The sequence below is a fragment of the Malaclemys terrapin genome, chromosome 10 (assembly GCF_027887155.1).
Source record: "Malaclemys terrapin pileata isolate rMalTer1 chromosome 10, rMalTer1.hap1, whole genome shotgun sequence".
NCBI lineage: Eukaryota > Metazoa > Chordata > Testudines > Emydidae > Malaclemys > Malaclemys terrapin.
In genome coordinates, this window is record NC_071514.1 from 36790929 (window position 1) to 36811225 (window position 20297).

Here is a 20297-nt window from a genome sequence, read left to right on the forward strand (position 1 = left end):
AGGACAATAATAATGCATTTGATGCAGGGAAGAATACCTCTGTTCTTTGAAGAACTCATCTGAATCTTTGGTACTTTCCCTGCCGCACAGGAACCATGAAATGGCGTGGTGAGACAACAACAAGAAGGGGACCAGAAAGATGAGGAGAGTGAAAGAGATACCCAAGACTATCATTATAAAGCAGACTAGAGGGAAATCTCACACTGCCAGAACTTTGTATTTTTTCTGTGATTAAAGAAAAGGCTCCATTCTCCAGAGATCTCAATTTGGTAATTCTATCATCACTAAAAGATTTAGAAAATCACGTTTTTTGTTAAATATTTTACTGTGGAACAGGAAGGGCAGGTCACCCTTCAGTACTGACACATCTGTTGCAATACAACAGAAAATGCATTTTACAAAGTGAGTAAAAAGAACTGAAATGGGGAAACATGCATGGAGAGAAATCTACTTTCTAACACCACTCATAATGCCAACTGATAAGTTACATCACTCCTATTTGCTAGAGATACTGATGCACATAACAGGTATCACCACCATTTAAGGTCCAAGTTTCTGCAGACTCCCTCTCTTCTCAATGAGCCTTTCAAATGTATTTAATATTATTCGTAACAAGCATTCAGAGTATAACAGTAAATATATTTATATTAGTTTAAAAGAAGAAAGATTCTAATATGCAATTAGTTAGCCAACTAGATGGTTTTATATGACAGCTTCAGAGTTCTTCTATAGAACAGAGAAAATGTATTGTTCATACAAGCAAAATCATCAAGATATTAACTGTAGAGGGTCCCTTTCTTGTTGGTCACTTTCACAAAACCCAAAGATTCATCAAAAAGACAATGCATTTCATTTTGTCATCCCAAGGACAATGGGACTTCAATGATATTTAACTGTTTGTCAGTGGGAATGAGTTTGGAAGCTTTATAAATGAAAACAGAGACAGACTAACATTTCTACTGTCATCAATAAAGCAGTTCAAAGGCAGTGTCAGTAAGATATAGTGATTGATTTCACAGTTCATTGGTCCAGACACTGTTTGTAAACCACTGACCCAAAAACACAAAGGATTGCTCAGGGCCTCTTTAATAGGGTATGTCAACTGAAGAGACTTACAGACTGTTATACAATGGAAATCTATTGGAAACCAAAGGGTGGTCTGACAATGTTTCCTAAAAGTCCTTTAAAGAATTTATTTTAAACAAGCCATATTAACCTAGTTAACTGAACAGTGGGGTCAGACAATGCTAAATTAGCAAACTTTTCTAATTCCTCTCCCTCCTCCCTGGGACCATAATATGTAGTTGTCTCCCCTTATCACAGCACTACTGTACAGCTACTAAAAGCTTGCTAGGAAACTGCCATCAGTATCTAATTACAGCACAGCTAATTGATTTTCAAAAACACATGTATAGGTTTGAAGTCAAACAAATGAAATTAACCAGCAAAAGTCAAACATTTTAAAAGTGCTAAAGATCCAATAACTAATTCAAAAGCTTTAATACAGATTCAAAATTGACATCCTAGTACTAAGGTGCTAGTAAGACTGGACTGCTTCAGATCTTCAGTGCAGAAAGATCCTTATTTAACATTACAACTATCACCTCCCCTCAACTTTTATTGATACTTAAGACGGCTGGATTCTAGTGTGCACATTCCAAAATTGCACAGCAAAAGAAGCATCTCAATGCATCAATTAACTTTACTAGGGTGTGTCCATTATTAAATGAGCTTTCCTAGTAAACGTTTCAGCCACTTTAGTGGTACCTACGCTAGTCCTTTTTCCCCAAAACAACCCCCCCCAAAAATCAAACAAACAAACAACCTTTCACTGGGTTCTGGCTCCATCACCAGGAATGTTTAAATAGACAGGGCTCCTGCAGCAGCTAGCAACCTGCACAGAGCAAGTGTAAATAACATTGTAGTGAAAACACCCACCAGAAGCGCTTTGTCTACACTAGCATTTCACATGGTTGATACTATCTGTAGCGCTAACTTGGTGGTATCAGTTTTAGGAAATATTAAGGGGGTTGGGGGGAAACGCTATAAAAAAAAATAAACCCACCCCAGAATGGATCCCTCATGGAAAACCACATTTTCATTATAAAGATCTACCATGCAGTTAATGAATTTCATGTATGGAGGCCTCAAGTCAGTTACAAACTCCTCATAGAGCCCTCCACTATCTGTTCACTGCTTATTCTCTTCCCCCCTATTTTTACATTTGAAAGAGGAGACAAATATAGGAACTTTGCCTACTGAGTCTCATTTCCAGAAACCTAGACCCAAACTAACAGTAAAGCAACAAGCTCAAGGGCTCCTGTATATTCCTCTCAAGATGCACATACTGTGCTTTTGTAGCAGACTGCAACTGCACATTTAAAATTAAAACATGGCAGAGCAAAGGCAAAATAAACGCTAGTTTAACAGTAGGGTTGCCAACTTTCTACTTGCACAAAACCAAACACCCTTGCTTTTCCCCCTGCTCCTTCTGTCCTCCGAGTCCCCGCCTCTGCCCAGTCCCTTATCCAAGGCCCCGCCCCCGCTCACTACATCCCCCTCCTTCCCCTGTCACTCACTCTCCCCACCCTCACACACGTGCTCATTTTCACCAGGCTGGCTCAGGGGGTTGGGTTGCAGGAAAGAATGAGGGCTCCAGCTGTGGGTGCGGGCTCTGGGGTGGGGCCAGAAATGAGGAGTTCAGGGTGCAGGAGGGGACTCCAGGCTGAAGCAGTGGGTTGGGGTGCGGGAGAGGGTGAGGGCTCCGGCTGGGGGTGCAGGCTCTGGGGTGGGGCCAGGGATGAGGGGTTTTGGGTGCAGGAGAGGGCTCTGGCCTGAGGCAAGGGGCTGGGTTGTGGGAGGGGGTATGGGCTCTGGGCTGGGGGTGTGGGTTTCGGGGTGGGACCATAAATTAGGGGTTCAGGAGTGGGCTCCAGGCTGGGGCAGGGGGTTGGGGTGTGGAGGGGTGTGAGGGCTCCAGTTGGAGGTGTGGGCTCTGGTGTGTGGCCAGGGATGAGGGATTTGGGGTGCAGGAGGGGGCTCCAGCTTGGGGTTCAGACTCTGGGGTGGGGAGGGGATGAGATGTTTGGTGTATAGGAGGGTGCTCCAGGCTGGAACTGAGGGGTTCGGAGGGTGGATCAGGGCTGGGGCATGGGAGGGAGTCAGAGGTGCAGGCTCTGGGCAGCACTTACCTCAAGCAGCTCCTGGAAGCAGTGGCATGTCCCCCCTCTGGCTCCTACGTGGAGGCAGGGCCAGGCAGCTCTGTGCGCTGCCCCATTCGCAGGTGCTGCCCCTGCAGCTCCCGGCCAATGGGAGCTGCGGAGCCAGTGCTTGGGGGGAGGCAGTGTGCAGAGTTCCCTGGCTTCCCCTACGCATAGGAGCCGGAAGGGGAACAGGCAGCTACTTCCGGGAGCCGTGCAGAGCCACAGCAGGCAGGGAGTCTGCTTTAGCCCCGCTGTACCACCGACCAGATTTAACAGCCCGGTCAGGGATGCTGACCGGAGCCGCCAAGGTCCCTTTTCAACCTGGAATTCCAGTCAAAAAACAGACACCTGGCAACCCTATTTAACATCCTTATCATAAAAATCAACAATTATTCCAAATGTCTAAAAAAATATTTTACATATGATTGCATTACACTGTAACACAAATTATAATACAGAAGACGTTATAATATAGAGGAGCAATACAGCACAATCCAAGACATGTTTTTTCAGTATATTAAAGATGCAAAACTAAGGTCCCAATCCTGCAAAAATATATTGATATAATTTTAATCATGGAAGTTATGTCTGATTTCGATGGGATTTCTCACATGCTTAAGGTTAAGCACATTTGCAAGTCTTTACCAGATTGGAGGCTATGCTGGTCCTGTATCATTTACGTTCTAATAAGTGTGTCATTAAGGGGGAAAATCAGGGGGGATGTTTCAAGCTAGGAAGTTATTTAACACTATTCTGTTTTTTTCCCACTCTTAAAAAGCATTAAGACTAAAATGTTGCTTTACATGTTAATCTTAATTTTTTTTCCAATGCTCACTTGAAGAGTTGGTATTGCTGAAAGAATTAGAAGCTGTGAGGTAAAATAATCATTGAGATGCAACATTGCCATAACCCCTCTAAACGAAGCAGTGGAAAGGAGTTTTCCGCAAAAAGGGGTCTGCACAGGTCCTCTTTCTTATAGGATGAGAACAAATCCTGTCTGCTATTTTAAATTTCCATCATACAGTGCCCACCTAACATGCAGTCTTTTTGACATTAGTTGATGGCTGTATTGCCAACCCCAGAAGTTCAAAAATCATGAGGCAGATTCTCCCCTTCCCACTTCCACCCCTCAAAATGATGAGATATTTTATTTTAAATAGTGCTTTTGGGGCCAGAGATTAAACCACATTTTTAGACCGTCTTTTGAATTTTGAAGTCCCCCTGCCCACTCCCAATGTGTCTGAGACAATAAGGGTGTACAACAGAGAGTAACATGATTTTGGCCCCTGCTACAAGAGCCCCACTGAAGGATTCAAACGAGACATGGCCCCATTGTGCTAGGCACTTTGCTAACACATAGGTACAAGACAGTCCCTGCTTACAACATAGTAGAAAGTATGGTGATGAGTTTGTGGTATGGGAATTAGAAACGAGAAACTACATTGATCTCAAATAGAGTATACCAAAAATCCACTGGATGGAAACAACTTTTAAATCACTGTTGAGCTGGGCAGGATTCAAACTGGTGACAAGTGAAAGGCTCCATAGATTATTAGCAATGCCCTGAAGCATCCAGTTCCGAACAAGTGTTACTGTTGCACCTTTGCAAATGAAGCTTCCTTTCTGGAAAGATAATGTTCATTAAATCAAGCTCTAACCTTTTTGAAGCAGATAATGAAAGGGTCTTCCACTCTGGATTTACAGGAAAGTCTCCAACACATTGCTCTCAAGAGATGGACACTGAGGGCTTGTCTACACAGTGGGATAATGTGCACTAGAGGGTATGATTTCTAAAGCTCAACAACGTGTTGCCCATTAACTGGTCAGTGTGAACCCTGCAGGTGTGCTCTTAAGGTCCCCTAGTGCACTTAAACTTAGTACTGCTTCAAACAGCATTACTTTAAAGTGCACTAGGGAAGTTTTATTGTGCACCAGCAGAGTCTACATGGACTAATAAATGTACAACACATTAGTGTACTTTAGAAATCACACCACTGTATTGCACATTATTGCATTGTGTAGACGAGCCATAAATCTGCCATATTCCTATTATTAAAATGGACAACTCATCAAATACAAATACTAAAAAAGCATCAGTAAGACAAATATTAGCACAATGTGACAGGTTGGGCCTCTTGGGAAGTCACCTGATGTGCTGAGATACCACTGAGTCTACCTGTTCTGCCAGAATGGGTCCCCTTTTACCTGTCTTGCTGAGCCAGGCTCTTAAAACCTCCTCTAACACACACACACACACACACACACACAGAGGCAGGACCACCACCCAGCTACAGATCAGCTCTGGGAAGACTCAGCTTAAGGGACTTGCTCCAGCACTCAGATGTCCACCTCCACCTGAGTACAGACCTAAAGATATTTTATATTTGCCTCTTCCCTCAATATGGAAGAGGGTATGCACAATTTCTCACCCCTCTCAAATTAGAAATCACATAAACCGGGTTATATTATAAACTACAAATAAATGTATTAACTATAACAGGTGTATTTTAAGTAGATACAGTGGTAGCAGACAGAACAAGGCAGATTTCTAAGAAAATAAAACAGAGCACACAAACTAAGCTTAATAGACTAAAGAAACTGGTTACATGCAAGTTCTCACCCTAAATGTGGTTCTAATAATCTTCTTCCCAGGCCAGATGTCCTTCCAGCCTGGGCCCAGTTCTTTCCCCCTGTTCAATTTTAGTTGTTTCCAGCAGTCATCTTGGGTTGGGTAGCAGGGAAGAACTGACCACCTCGGATTACCTCACTCCCCTCCCTTAAATAGGATTTGCATAAGGCGGGAGTCCTTTGTTTCCTAGTTTGACCCCCCTTCCCTTACAGTGGAAAGTTACAAGTCGTCCCAGGTAATGTTTTAGTATCAGGTGACAAGGCCACCTGATGCTGTAGGGCCCTTTTAGCCATTCTTCACAGGCTGACCCACAGGTTCACAGGAAGACTAAGCTCTTTTACAGTCCATTGTCCTTGTTGATGGGCCATCCGCCCTGTCTGGCTTTTCCATTGTTGTACTTGAAGTGTTGGCAGTGGGCATCACCCAAAGTACCATAGTTGAAATACAGATATATAGTCAATATTCCTAATTTCAGATACAGAAATGATACATGCATACAAATAGGATAATCACATTCAGTGAATCATAACCTTTCCAATGATCTCATCTGAGCCATCTTGCATAAAGTATATCTCAGTTATGTCATATTCATATCATAAGAATATTTTCAGAAAGAATATGGAATGACATGTCACATACAACATTCAAATTCACTTCTACATATAATATTTCACAGCATAAAATAATTCCAATGATTACTCCAAAGTCTCTGCTGGCTGACAAAATCCAGGAAGCATGACTTCAGTGGTTAGACAGCTACAAAGGGTGAACGAAGAGGACCTGGTGAAGATAGCTTGGCATGAGACAGTGGTAGGAAAGAGATTCTGATGAAAGCCAAGGAAGCAAAGGGTGGATTGTATCAAAGATGATGGTAAGCAGGTGGACCTTAGTGCTCCCGCAGATAGACAAAGATGGTGGATGCTTGCATGATGACCCTTGACCTCAGATGATGTGATAAGGGGAAGAAGATTACTCCAGGGTCCTTACACTAACATTTATGCATGTATTTCTTTAACCCCATATGGGTTCATCAGGCAGGGTTTGAACCCACAACTTTCAGATCCACAGCACCGACCTCTTATACTTCCATTATAGGAGTAAGTAGTGATGGGAAAACATGCTGTAATTCTCTATGAACACCAGCTCATGCATGGGGAGACACCACATACTTTGCCATTGGGTTACACAAGTACTGGTGAGACAGCAATAGCTGAGCATCATGATTCATGGGTTCTGTTCCTGGCTCTGGGAGTAGATTGTGGTCTTAGTGGTTGTACGCAGCACAGCCAACTGTAACAATGCTTCTGTTTAGGGCATGTGGGGACCTGAACTTAGCACCTGAGGATATAAAACCATAAGCCTTTACCACTTGAACTAATGAACCAAATAGCTTAGCATGGAAGTAGCAGCAGAGAAAAAAAACCTCTATATGTGGCCTAATTGCTCAAGGATGACACAAAGAACCACACTTGTTAGGGTGCGTTACATAGGTACCTAATTTAATGTACTCTTTCCAAAAGACTGTGTTGCAATGAGACTGTAATCAGAGATCCCAGCTTTGCCTGAAGTGATCTTATGCAAGCTCTCTGTTATTTTATCTGGGAAAGTGGTGAACGATAGTTACTCCCTCCTTTTCCCAAGGTATTGCCAAGTTGTTAAAAGCAAAGAGCTGGAGCTAGAACTCATGGTAACTGAGCTTGCAGCTTTCACTAGGCTAGCTATCTATTTAATGCATCTATATTTGCATTATCATAGAATCTCAGTTTTTAATATATTTATTCTTCCAACACCCCTGTGACATAAGGAAGTACTATTATCCCCATTTTATAGATGGGAAACGGGGGCACAAGGGAGACTAAGTGACTTGCACAAAATCGCTCAGGAAGTCTGTGGCAGATCAAATTCATTCTTCCAAGTGTCAGGCTACAGTCCTAAACACTGGCTCATCCTTCTTTTCAGGATATTGTATGCGGGTGTCTGCCTCTCTTGCTCTGGTTTTGCTTCCAAAAATCATAAAAATCTGCAGTCTTCATATATTATCATGACACTGCCTGCAGCAGTGGCCAGTTATGATAGATTTGTGAGTCAGACCAACAGACATTAGACAGGATAACAAAAAAAGAAGCCCAAATGGTTAAGTCTCCAAAGCACTGAATTGATATTGGAAGCAGGAATCTCATCCCTAGCATTTGTCCCTTCAGGTAATTTTTATCATTACAGTGGTACATGGAAGCCCAATCTTACATTGGGGCCTTATTCTGGTAGATACCACAAGTGCACATTGTAAGAGACAATCCTTGCCCTGAAGATTTTACAGTCTAAACAGACCACAGGCAAGTAGTAGAAGAAAATAATTTTTACCCCGTTTTGCAGGGGTTTTGAATTTAAGCACAAAGAAATTAAGTGACTTGTCTAAGATCACACCAGAAGTCTGTGGCAGAAAAGGAATTGAACCCAGTCCCCATTACGTTAATCACAAATTGTTATTCTCCTCCCAGGTCAGGTTTGAGGCATACTGGCAAGACACTGCAGGGAACTCTATCATTATGTGTACCATATTGCTCTATAGATAAAGATGGCTTCATTCTACTATACAGACAACAAGAATTAACCATATATTTCAGCCTGGAACTTTAACAATAACATTCATTAAAAGAAAAAAACGTATTAACAACAGCAGCCTCCAACAGACTATTGCAGTAAGATATACATGCAAGACTACAGTACTTGAACTCAAGTACATTTTTCTTTCTGAATGCACATGAAGGCAATTGCATTAGGAGAAGAGCCCATGTAATAAAAGTCTCCCCTTATAATCAATGGTTAAAACAGATTCTGTTTTCTCCATATTATCACAAATGTAGATTTTGAGAAAGATGGAACACTTGTTGATCTTTGGGTCTGATAATGATAATCCAGGTTTAAAATATGTTCTGACATACACCTCTACCCCGATATAACGCGACCCGATATAACACAAATTCTGATATAACACAGTAAAGCAGTGCTCCGGGGGGCAGGGCTGCGCACTCCAGCAGATCAAAGCAAGTTTGATATAACGCAGTTTCACCTATAACGCGGTAAGATTTTTTGACTCCCAAGGACAGCGTTATATCGAGTTAGACGTGTATATGGTCATTCTACACCTATTTCAATATCAACAAAAGATACTGAAACCTCAGAGCCCCACTTCAACTATAGAATTAAAAATTACAGGCTACCTTTCACAAATATGAAAATGTACCGCACTTTAAAAATGAATAAAACATTATTTTCTATAAAGAACAAACATGTATTCGAGTTACTTTGAAAATCCTCTCCAATCTGAATTACCAGAAATGTGGACACCAAAAATGTGTACTCCAGAGTAATTTATTAACCATCAATGAAACTTCAACACTCTTCATCATTTTGCAGACCCTGATCCCAACAAATTTAATCCATACATAAGAAAGACTGTAAAGAATATTTGCAATAATGATTACAAGTACACACAAAATAATTGAAGTTCTAAGAATCAACAGAAGTCGTACGGCCTTGGTCTAAAATATCCAGTAAGCCAGAGGCAATCTTTCACTCGCAACCCATGAGACTTTCAGCACGTGGACCAAAAGGGAAACAATCTCTTTTGAAGCCTCTCTTCCCCACATCCCAAAAAGGCCTTACAGCCAAAATCCTGATTTTAGCTTTACTTATAACATTGGCAGAGGCGGATTTACAGTAAAACACAGGGTGCCCTGGCATGACACCCCCCGCTCCCCAACGACAGGGGGTCCCAGGGCCAGGCAGCTGCGGGGGCAGAAGCTTGGTCCTGCTGGCTCCTGGGGCTCTGCACCCAACAGCAGCCAAACTCCCTCCTCCCCCGCCTCTACCCCTGAGCGTGCCGCGTTCCCACCCCCCCCCCTCAGAGCTTCCTCCACCACCAAACAGCTGTTTACTGGTGCTCAGGTCGCTCTGGGAAGGAGGGAGAGGAGCGGGGCCGCAGTGCGCTCGGGGGAGGAGGCAGAAAAGAGGTGGGGGCGGAGCTTTGGGGAAGGGGGTGGAATCAGGGTGTGGCAAAGTAAAGACGGGGCCCCTGCATTCCCCCTACACATACTCTCCCCCCCCCCCCCCCGAGTCCCCTGCTGTGAGCCGCTAAGGGCAGGAGGCTGGGGTGGGGCAGGGAGCACCCCCATGACCCCAGCCCACACCCCCAGCCCCCTGCCCTGACGCTTGCACCCCCTCACACATCCCCATTCCCCCCCCCCCGACTCCTGCACCCTCCTACATCCTCACCCTGAGCACCAAACGGGAGCTCTGCACAGCCCCCTCCACATGCCCACCTGCACCCCTCGCACCAAATGGGAGCTGCTCCAGGTAAGCGCTCCACACTCCAATCCCTGCCCCAACACCGAGCCTGCTCCTGCATCCTAACTCCTGGCCAGACCCTGCACCCCAAACCCCAGCCTGCTCCTGTACCCCCAGCCCTAATTCCTGCATGCCCCTCACACACCCCCAGCCCTCCCTGACTCCTGCACCCTCTCACACACTCCCAGCCCTGACTCCTCCACCCCACCACACATCCCCACCTGCACCCCTCATACCAAATGGGAGCTGCTCCAGGTAAGCGCTCCACACTCCAACCCCTGCCCCAGCCCTGAGCCACCTCCTGCACCCTAACTCCCGGCCAGACCCTGTACTCCAACCCCAGCCTGCTCCTGCACCCTAACCTCCTCCCAGACTCTGCACCCCCAGCCCTGAACCCCGTCCAGCACCTCTGGGTGGCCAGACCCCACACCCCAATGTTTTTTTACTTTTTTTTTTATATAAAGCGCTCTTATCCAAAGCCCTTTACAATAGTTAGCTAACGGTACAAACAATATTTGGAAAGATCATTAAGTGGTCCACTGAGACCCTCAGCGATTTTCAAGTGGTCTGTGGAAAAATAAGTTAGACTACAAAAACAATCAAGGTACCTCACTTCATTTGAATTTACTTCCTATTACTTATAGGAGGAGGATGAAGAAAAAAAGAATGAAAACGGTGGCGGGGTAGGGAGAAGGGAGATAAGAGAGAGTGTTATTTTTCTTGGCTGGGTCCCAAGGAGGGGTCCCAAGGAGGGCCCCCAAAAATGAAGCTGAGCACAGGGCCCTACTAACTCTAAATCTGCCACTGAACATTGGATATTTCAACCATCTTATTTTATACATGAGCCTCTGTCTCACGGGCCAAGGATACCATGAACTGTGATTCAATAGCAATAAATTAGACAAAAAACCCTAATCAGAACAAAAGCACAATTAGTATGCATGTTGATGAAAATGCAAAGTAATTTATTGAAAATAGTTTTTATTCTTTGTGCCACTACATTTTTTCATGCATTCTTAAGCTTTTGGTGCAGTAAATTCCAAGTAAATATTTAGAAATCTGAAACTACTAGGAACAAACAAGTCTTTTCTACTCAGAACAGCAGATATTTAGAAAGTCTCTTGGGGAATACAGTTCTTCAAAATTCAGAAGTATAGAAGTAGACAGCAAAACATCCCAAGTTTTACAGGATATCAATGAAAGAAATATTCCCATATGCTTAAAACTATCAAAGCATTAAGATTATGTAATGAACAGCACAAAGCCTGGGAGAATTATTCCTTTAAAAAAAATATGCAAAAAAAAATAGTAATTTATTCCAACATGCCTTAATTGGGCAGACAAAACAACACTTCCCCTATTTTCACATTGTATATTGTTTATCCAAAATATATGTTTATCACAGATCCCTGTATCCACAACTAAACTTGTCCTTTAGGGATGGAATAAGCTGCACAGTAGCATTTTTAAGATAATTACCTTTCTAATGAGAATCTTTCCTTCTCTTCTCCCCTGAAAAGAGAACAAAAACTTGTATTTCAGTATATTTTCCTTTACTCAGACTAAATTTATAGCATTTCAGACAACACACTTGCATTAAACTTCAAGCAAAGAGACACACCACTTTCTCTCTTTGTCTTTGAATATTTCCTTGCTTTTGACAGGCAGAGTCATTTTCACCCAAGGATCCAAAACTGAAATATCACTGCTACACACAACTACCAATCATTATGTGCTCATTACCAGCCTAGGGAAGGATCCTTATGTAATTGTGATTGTCTGCTCATATTTTTAAGCTTGTCACCCACAATTAACCAGTTTGACACACACCCACACCCACCCACCCCATGGTCTGACAATTTTCCATTCTGAACTTGATCAGAAAGCCACCACCCACAACAAAATAATACTGTTGGAGAAGAAACAGTTAAGAGATACAAATTGATGGCTTCGTCATAAATACCATGGGAAACCAATAATTCCCAGACTGACTGGTGCTAATTGCAGGTGGTGTGCCTTGCTTGTACTTTTAACGCTAGTCAGAAAGAATTTCAGAACTCCTTAAAAATATTGTAAAAGTGAGCAAGATATTTTGCTGTCCATCTCCAAAAGCAATGTAGGTGCCTATATAGAGGACCTCATGCAGAACCACTACTCCTTAAAAGAATATACTTCCTGTGATGATGAAGATGAGGGGAACAAAGTGTCGTGGGGAGATAAATCAAGGCGTTTAAAATGAATACCAACTAAAGCGCACTGATTTAAGATACCAAGGTAACTTTAGAAATTCCTAAAAATAGACAGATACATAGCCAATTAGAAATTAAGTGAAGGTAGATTTCTGATTATGTGGATAAAAAGCAAAGAAAAAAAAATCTTGGATGACAATTGGAGATGTTCCCACCAGACCAGTTTTGAAACAAGACTTTTTTTTTTTTTTTAAGATAACCATTAAAAACTGATAAATTGAAGAGACCGACATTTGATTGCAATGAAATTGATTTGAATGATTTAGAATCAATTTAACTTATGCATATTAGTTAATTTTGAAAAAGAACATATCCTACTCTGGAGAAGTTACCTTTGATGTGATGCTGCTGTAACACTGATGCCCACCATTCTATAATGAGTGCACTAAAAATGGAACCCTATCGTGACTTTTGGAAGAGTGCAGCACTCTGTTGCTTATCTACTGATACTTATTTTTAATCATTTCACTTGCACAATAAATCTTTCATACATGACTCAGCCATTTGTGACTACACTGTCACTGCAATTACAAAAGCCAGCACAATTTTCTTATCTTTTAATAGATTTTTTCCCCTTCTTTCTTTTTGTGCTAGCAATTTGATCCAAATTAAAAAAAAAAAAAAAAAAGGAGCAAACTAACTGTGGTAACCAGTGTAATTAAAAATAAATAAATCAGAAAGTATTACATGATATCACTGCGTCAATGGCTGTTTGCTGAATTGATAGCCCTCTTCCTAAATAATGCCTGGCACCGAAGATATCCTTGTGATGAAATAATGTTATGTGCTTTCTTCTATATTCCACAGATTTTTATTTTGTTTAGATGTTCACAACTTCATCCTATACAATTCCATATCAAGACATTTAGATGTCAGCTTTGTACATAGCTAGGTTATGTTGTGCAATAAGCAGGCAATTGCAGGAACTCACAACATTAGAAACAATAAAAGGCAATGAAATTTTAAAAAGCTTATGTGAAACCTCTGCCTTTCTCTCATTTTTAAATTATGCTGCTTTTTTGGGTGGGGACCATTTGTGTTTCATCTTTATATTGTGATTTCACATTTGAATTATATTATATTTATGCATCTCCTCGAGTGCTCTGGCAGTAGGGGAGGAATGCTTTATAACATTATTATTTAGTATTTTTCATTATCTCCTCTTTATAGGAACATACAGATTGTAGACCATACAGAGCATTTGGATTGTGCTGGTTATCCATTTCAACATGTTTCAAGACAATATTGCTCCTTAATCTGCAAATTTAGCTTCAAAAGATCTCAGTGTTGGTTGTTATCTCTATCATTCAGCAATAGCTCTGTTGATTTACACTGATAAAGATAATGTAAAATATAAGCAGTAAAATATAAGCAGTGAAGTCCCCCTGCAAAAGACAGAGAAGGGGAAAGACTGCAATGTTTTCACCATTACACAATAAAGAGCTTGTTAATTGCTTGTAAAATAAACAACAGGGTGGATACTGGGTAATTTGATTTTTAAACTGCACCACTTCTTGCTGTTTACAGTATTAATCAACTAAGATTTGAAATGTAGCATTTAAAGAATGCACAAGGATAACACCAATGAGAAAAACAACTGATTCATCTATTCCTACTGAAAGTGATTGCGCAAACAGAAATGATCAGATACTTCTCACATTCCAACAAGCCAAAAAAAACCCCAAACAATTACAAGGAACACAACACGAACTTACCATGGCTAAAGCTCCAATGAAGCTAAGGAATCTGTCTAAAACCTTTTCAATTTTACCTTAAAGCTGTCGCAGAAGGTTTTTCATGGCAACTGTTACTAACAGTATCTCTCTATCTAAGGCTAAGCATGAGTACTCTGAATGCTACAGAATTGCATTCTTTATGGTGCAGCACCTTATTAACAATTCTCATAAAAGAATAACCCTTGAGAGAAATTCTCTCCTACTCTAAGAAGATATATAGAGCTAACTTTTAAGAAACCATGAACACAACCACCACCCACAAACCAACAGGTTATTGGAGTGAGATGATAATGCTGATTTAGCTACCCCCACCAATGAAGATTACAGAGAAATAATGAAATGCACTTTAAGCTCTGCACGTTTCAGTCAGCCTCTCTCGACAGGAATATTACCTTAAATTTACAAGAAGGTCTTACCAATAGGAACTCATAGGTGCTGGTACACTTCAGGCTCCAGTGGGCTTTGCCCTAACATAGTGGGTCTCAAACTTTTGTACTGGTGACCCCTTTCACACAACAAGCCTCTGAGTGCGACCCCCCCCCCCCTTATAAATTAAAAACACTTTTTTATATTTAACACTATTACAAATGCCGGAGGCGAAGCGGGATTTGAGGTGGAGGCTACAGCTTGTGACCCCCCATGTAATGACCTCATGACCCCCTGAGAGGGCCCTACCCCCAGTTTGAGAAACCCTGCCCTAACACATCTTTGCTTCCTGAATATCCCAAATTATCTTTCCAAAGCATCAAGAGGTACTGGTTTACAAAAATGAACTGTCTCACCATAAAATAACCTAGACATAGTATTCTTAATATATTATGATTACAGGAGAAAGACATTAATGATAGCTTCATAATGTATCTTCATCTCAGCTTCATGGTTTGTTTGGGTTTTTTTGCATAAATTCAAAGTGATGTTCCAATCCATTCAGCCCAAATACATGCTAATAAATAAAACACAGTACCACAGTTTATCTGAAAAGAAAAAAAAAAAAAAAAGAATTTTGCTGATCCAATGTTATAAAGTATCATTTAATATTTAGGCCCCAGTCATACAAAGACTTACACATATCCACTGTCTTTTTGTACCTTTCATGGTCTGTTTCTTTATGAGAAAAAAATTAATCACAAAATCAACAATAAAAACTTTTATTCACCTTTATGTGAGTAGTTCCATTGACTGCAGTGGAATTACCCATAGAGCATAAGTCTATGTAGGATCAGAGCCTTATTTTGTACAAACACTTGTAACAATTGGTTACATGTGGAATCCCTTCCTTTCCAGAGGCTTATTTACTAAATTCTCTGCACCTTCACTATCAGTAATCTCCCTGTTTCTAAAAACATTTCTGGTTTATAATACAGAAGCTGTTAAATAAACTTATCTTCTCCATGGATCATTCTAGGCAGTGAGAGAGAGAGAGAGAGTCACACTCACTAGACACATACTTTCAGACTTCAACACACACACAGGGCACATTGTGCAATCTTAAGCAGTACTATCCATCCTAGAAAATGAGGGGAGGAGTGGAAAGAGAATCAGTGAGGAGTTTGGCTTCAAAAATGGATAGCACAATACAGTACAATAACTAATCCTTTAGTGGAAGTCTCCTGCACTAACACTTTCTGACTATATTTCTAAGTTTGTCTCTTGTAATATGGTATTACTTGAAGAGTTATTTTTGTCCAGTCTTTAAAACGTCCTCTAAATTTAAAAGACTGTTAAACAATCTTGGTATATTCACTATCGCCTTGCATGGGCAGACACCTGAGCCTGGATAGAGATGACAGTGATTTCAATGGGGCTCCGTGTGGGCTCAGGGGTGAGCTTGCAATACATTCACTGAATGACTGGGGTCTAATACAAATGGGATGTTCGGTGGGAGGGAGGCTAAATTAGCCTCAAGAGAACATATTATAAAAGGCACATTATCAACTTGAAATCCAGGCAATTTTTAAAAACAAGATTAATAGTAGTTTCAAGTATTACATGTGTCCTTAAATCTATCTTACAATTTTTGTTAACATATTTTCCAATTTTTAAAAATTGTTTTTACCTCCCTTGTTGCTCTTAAAAAAACCCCTCACAAACAGAAGAAACTGACCGACCCACCCAGTAAATATACTGAAAAATATTTTCCCTCTAATCTCTTTCAGTTTTATAGATTGTAGAAATTAAACAACAACAGGAAAACAAGTTTTAGGCAAAAGTAACTTTAAGCTGATGTCCTGTTAAAGCGTCTGCATTTGTTCATAAAATGTATTATCTGAAGAAAGATCCCATTTTCTACACTTTCATTTTTAAACTTTATGGAGATGTATTCCAGATTGTATGAAGAACCGCGGCCAGTGGGAGCCACGATCGGCTAAACCTGCGGACATGGCAGGTAAAGAAACCGGCCCGGCCCGTCAGGGTGCTTACCCTAGCAAGCCGCGTGCCAAAGGTTGCCGACCACTGCTATACATAAAGACACACACACACACTCACGCCCACCCACCAATTTTTGGTTGCAGTTTAGCCCCCCTGTCTCCCCCATCCTACGATGAGTTCCCTGTGTGTGGATCCCGGGGACTGCAAGGAACCACACAGAGGCAGAGAAATCCCCCTCAAGCACAGCACATTTTAGAATGAAGACCATGTTCTTTTAAATTGCCTAGCTCCTTACTTTTAAAGATCTGATACAAGAACATTTATGTCCAACAGAATGCATCACTGGTTATTTTTATATGCAACTCCTCCAAAACTATGAAATAATCCAGATATGTTTAATTTTAAACACCTAGAGAATGGTGTTTATGCTGCAAATTTTGGGCTAGTCAGTTCATTTTCCAGAAAAGCATGACTATTAGTTAAGACCCTGATTCAGTAAGGTACTTAAGTACCTTGCTGAACTGGTGCCTAAAAGATCACATCTTATTAAGTTTTGTTAGCAGCCTGCGTTGTGATCCCGGACTTCCTTTTTATCCATTTAGTGCACTTCTAATACTTCAATGAAATTGATCTGTCTTCTTGAAATCGTCACTGTCAGCAACACTATATTTCATCTTTTTGTTTTTTGAAATGTAACTGCTGACAAGAGATTTTTGAGTTTATAACTTAACCTTGAGGCCTTGCTCTCAAATGAAACATGGCATATAATATAAAAGGATTTTTAGATATTATTATTCAAAAAGTCCACTTGACTATCTCCAAGATACAGATGAATGGAAAGCATTTTTAAAGATTTTAAACCCCTTTTTTACACTCAAATTGTGAAAAAAATGCATATTCTATGCAATAAAATATCCCCAGATCTAAGGACCATGACAGTTAAAATAATAATCCCTATAAGAAATAATCAAGAATTTTAAAGATTTTTAATGTATGCATAGCAGATTAATGCTGTTAAATACTTTTTATAATATACTGTGTTGTTTTAACCTTCTTGGTCCCCGGATATTAGAGACACAAGGTTGGTGAGGTAATATCTTTTACTGGACCAAAAGCTAGTCTCTCTCAACAGAAGTTAAACCAATAAAAGATATTACCTCACCCACACTGTTTATAATATTTATTTAATTTTAAAAGATGCTTAACTGAGCACAGATGTACACCACTAATGACCAAAGTACAGCTGCAGCTATTTTAATGTTGCCCATTTGGCACCATCATAATTTTATTAACTGCAACCTGTCAGAGTCTCGTACCAATGCTGTTCAAAAAACTCATTGAAAACTAGGCCCATACATAACAGACACGGGCCATGATCTTGGTAAGGGATCCAGCCATGTGGGGGTTCGACTGACTTCAATGAGACTTGCAAGGGTGTAGAGTGTGTGTGGATGGATGCCTTCCTAGGGCTGAGGCCATAGTCAAACCAGATTACAAACAGATTAGAACAAGGTTACAGATTAAAAGGGAACTGCAGCATCATAATACAGTCCCTCCATGGCATGTCTACAGTGGAAATGCTGCAACTGCACCACTGTAGTGTAGACACTTATGACAACAATGGGAAGAGTTCTTCAGACACTGCAGTAAATCCATCTCTCCAAGAAGCGATTGCTAAATCAACAAACAAAAAAAATCTTCCATCAACCTAGCACAGTCTACACTGTGGCTTAGGTCATCTTAACTAAGGCCATGTCTACTTTAGCACCTATATCAGCAAAACTTTTGTCATTCAGGGGGTATGAAAAAAAAATACAACCCTGAGCGACATAAATTTTACCAGAGTAAGGGCTCGTATGCACAGCGCTATGTTGGCAGTAGACGCTCTCCCATCGACAAAGCTACCACCCCTTGTTGAGCTGATTTTATGTTGACATGAGAGCGCTCTCCCATCAGCATAACGCAGCTACACAAGTGCTCTCACAGCGGCACCACTGTACCAATACAGCATTGCCAATGTAGACCTGGCCTAAGACTCTCAAGGGTGAATTTTTCATACCCCTGAGCAATGTCACTAGGTCGACCTAATTTTCTAGTATAGATCAGCCCTCAGAAGAACAGGAGTCCAGTTCATGGTTACCTCACATATTCTGAAAGCAAAATGGGTGTAAAACACAACCATCCTGACTTAGTGTCATTTTATACTGGTGTAAATAACCACACAGGGCACAGAACAGTAGTGAAGGGGTTCCAGAAACGAAGCACAGTTCTGTAAATATAAGCCAATTTAGTCCCATCTACACAGGCAAAACCAGACCACATTATAGTATTTGCACTACTGCTGTTTTAACTTATTTCCTTAATGTGGTAAATTTTGTATGGTAGATGGGTCTTTACAAAAAAGATACTAACCTCAGAACAATGCAAAGTTGGGCAGTGGGCATGATGCACATTTCAACTAATCAGCCAGTCTGTGGTTACAGAAGACCACCAAAACCAACCACATTTTTATTATGATACACAAATATAATATTGGACAACTAGATAGAACTGCTGAAGATACCGATTGAAAATAAATTCTTTACTTGTGTCACCAACATCTCTGGCATATTAACGTAAAATAATTTTACAGGTCTAATTTTTTACTTCACCATTTATGCTGTTTACTTGTAATATTTCACTCAGCTTTGACAATTAAACTAGACTAATCAGATTTATTTCCTGCTGTGGAGTCTGAGTTTTCATTACTATACAAGAAAATGTGTGCAGGTGGGGGGGTGGGTGGCGCTGGAAATCATGAAAGCATTTCTGTTAACATTGCATTAAATTCATCTTTGGGCTAATGCAAGTCCCACCACTCCACTTAAGCTCTAAAGAGGACCCACACTAGTATGCCTGTAAAACCCCTACGGGCCACAGAAATGGTCTCTGTGCCAGCCCCACGTAGGCCATCACAGAATGATGGGATTAGGAAGGCTGAGGGCTGGCCAAGGAAGGTGCCATGCTTTGATGTAGTTTCAATGGCCCAATGCACTAACTAAATAGCCTGGAAGGACTGCAACCTCTGTTTCAGCCTGAGCACTGTGTTGGGGATGAATTTCGCCTCCCCAAAACCTTCATACTATCTAATATATGTAAATGGAATGAATTTGGACTTCCTTAAACTCCCTCCCCCCCCCCCCCCCCCCCCAATAAGCACTACATTTTGGGACTAACATGACTGGACTATATCTGTTTAGAACTTTGCTCCAACTAAGACACAAATGAAAAAATGCTAAGACATGCTATTACTATGTTTTCAGAATGTAAAGAATTGGCAAGAATGACAATATATACCAGTAATTCATTAGAGAATGAATAAAACATTATAATTATTATATCTCATTTTTGTATTTAAATATATCTTTTTTATAAAGAAGTTTCCTTATAGTGTTCACATTTGCAATATTTCCCTGTGTGACAGATTCTATCTCATCATTACATCTATAGTAAAATATCAAAATACAATGACAATGTCAGAATGTTTGCTGTAACTCTGATTGCATATGAGGGAGCAGCTCAGCAGGATTCCATCAGGCGTAACAGCTCAGGAAGCTGGAGTAAATGTGGAAGCTAATAGTACATAGACCTACGGTGTGAACCATGCTTAACAATTCATTTAGAAATCTTGGGCTCCTCTTGTCAAGAGCTTAGGAGAAGAGGGAATCCAACAGCCACATGTGCAAAACAAGACAGAAGACAACCCAGTCAGCAGCAGCAGAAA

The 20297-nt window shown here is 40.9% G+C and overlaps 1 protein-coding gene across 5 annotated transcripts in view; it reads right to left on the bottom strand.

Annotated features, from left to right (window-relative positions):
- The window catches only part of PEAK1 (pseudopodium enriched atypical kinase 1), a 216450-nt gene that overhangs the window by 192523 nt on the left and 3630 nt on the right, over nt 1-20297 (bottom strand). For 4 of the 5 annotated variants that reach the window (XM_054041611.1, XM_054041614.1, XM_054041609.1 and 1 more), the window contains exon 2: nt 11659-11691. The exons of the other annotated variant lie outside the window; for it this stretch is intronic. The gene's annotated coding sequence lies outside the window, so the exon portion shown is untranslated. The remainder of the gene's footprint in view (nt 1-11658; nt 11692-20297) is intronic. 5 annotated transcript variants of the gene reach the window in all.